Here is a 2,265-nt window from a genome sequence, read left to right on the forward strand (position 1 = left end):
GCTGTGTGGCCTATGTCCAGTGCTGGGGACACAGTCCAGACCACTGACAGGAAGAAGGTAGGCTGGTGGGGAGGGGGTGGGGCAGGCACTTCTGGCTTCATCGTCTTTGACCCCTGTCAGGGATGAGTCCTGCCGTGTTCCCCTGACCAAGACGGGAACATGCGAGTGGTTCTTGGTGCCTCCCCTCTCTTCCACATCCCATCAGGCCCTGCCTGCCAACCTGGGGATTTACCCTGGGCTCCTGTCCTTGGTTTAAGTCCTGCTTGTGTCTTCCCCGCACCATGTGGCCTCAGACTGGCCTCTGTGCTGGGTGTCTCTTGCCAGCGTCACATTTTGGGGTGAGCTTCCAACTCCTGAGCATCCGCCCTCATCCTTTCAGAGGCATGTGTTGAGCAGACCCTGGTTGTCCTGGTAGCAGAACCAGGTACTGACTGCTCAGTGCTGGCAAGAAGGTAGACTCAGCAAAACAGACAGCGGCTCCGCCCTCAGACCAAGTGGTCACACAAGTATCTATTTGCAGATTGTGATATGTGCCAAAAGGAGAACATACAGAATGTTCTATTGGGGGGCCTGAAGCTTGTCTGGGGAGTCAGGGAAGGCTTCCTGGAGGAAGTGACATTTAAGCTGGCCCCTGAATGATGAGTAGGAATGAACTAAATGAAGAGAGGTGAGGAAACCTTTCCAGGCCATGGGAACTACATGCGCAAAAGCCCTGGCATTTGGTACTTGGTATTGGAAGAACATTGTCTGTGGGGTATCGCCTGGATGTGGGAGAGCAACAGGGATGAGACTAGAGCATTCTGGGGTGGTCTTCAGTGGCTCCCCCCTTGCCCACAGGGTAAAGTGTAACCAGCTCATCTTCCACCACACTCCCTCCCTCCTGGTGCGAGTTGGGACTCTCTCCAGGGAGAAAATACTTCTGAAGTGGCCTAGTACTTTTGAGGGCTGGAGGAGTGAGACAGCTTTGGGCCGCGCTTCACAGGAGGACTAGGGGACGAGAACTTGAGGTTTGGTTTCACTTTCTCTGAACAAAGGTTACATCTATGCTAAAGGCCAAACACCAGATTCATCATTTGTTCATTATATTCAAGATTTTGCCCGTGTCGTGTCGCCCCCATACTTGTAGGCACTTGATCACATCTCCCCCGTTGCACTGTAAGCTCCATGGGAGCAAGGGCATATCTCCTGTTAAAAAACAAAATTCAACCGAGTAAACTGGAAGATCTAATAGGCTTTATTAAGGAATTCATGAATCAAGCAGTATCCTGTCTAGCAAGTACAGAGATGCTCCAAGGAGTTGTGCAAAATGGAAGGTTTTTACAGGAAGGGAGTGGGACAAGGTGGTTATTAGCCAATGAAAAGAAAGCATTGCTTCAGGCCAAGTCACCCTCACTTAAAGGGAAGGGCAGGGGGTCTTGGGTGGATTAGCTCATCTTCCTTTGGGGGATGGAGAGGGCCTAGGTGACAGATTGCCCCCTTGGTGCTGATCAGAAAATTCCTTACTGATCAGTTAAGACATTTCTGGGGAGGTTGAAACTGCAATTAAGTCTCATTTTGCTGTCCTGGAGGCAAATGACTCCACCTTGGGCCTGTGGTATTGTTTTTAACACTCCTTATCCATCTGGTGTCTTAGTCTGGAGCCTGGCCCATTGTAAGCAAGTGTCCTATAGTTGTGGAGCAAATGAATGAATAGCAACGAACATTTGTTGAATTCTTCCTTTGTGCCCCCACTTCTCCTGCATCATCCTCTCTCGATCCTTGCAACGGCTCTGGAGGGAGGCTAAGAAAGAGTATCACATAGTTTGCTCAGGGACACACATTGGTAATAAAATTGAAGTCTGACTGCATTCTTGTCATGCGTGGATAAATAAGTGAGCAGAAGGCTTTCTCAGAGCCAGCCTAGTGCTTTCTGACCCCTGAAGGCAAGCTCAGGAGCCTAATACCCCCATGCTGGCACCAACACCAGTTCTTGGAACCTTTGGATCATCCTCCCAGCCAATCCCTGTCAAGTACTGGGATGCCTGCTGACTAGTGGCTCTAGGCAAACTGCGTCTCCCCTCTGGGCTTCTGTTTTCCCCGGCTCTGAAATTGGAGTGATAATCACTGACCTTATTTACCTCCCAGGGAAAAGGGGAACCAATGTAAAGACAGCACAGGAAAAATGACAGAAGTGCTTTGTAGCCAGAAATCGACATTCACAGAATAAATATGAGAACTCAGTGTCTCCTCAAAAAACTGGGATTTCCCTACCGCTTCTTGGGAGTC

The sequence above is a fragment of the Puma concolor genome, chromosome E2 (assembly GCF_028749965.1).
Source record: "Puma concolor isolate L17-30 chromosome E2, mPumCon1.1.hap2, whole genome shotgun sequence".
Lineage (NCBI taxonomy): Eukaryota > Metazoa > Chordata > Mammalia > Carnivora > Felidae > Puma > Puma concolor.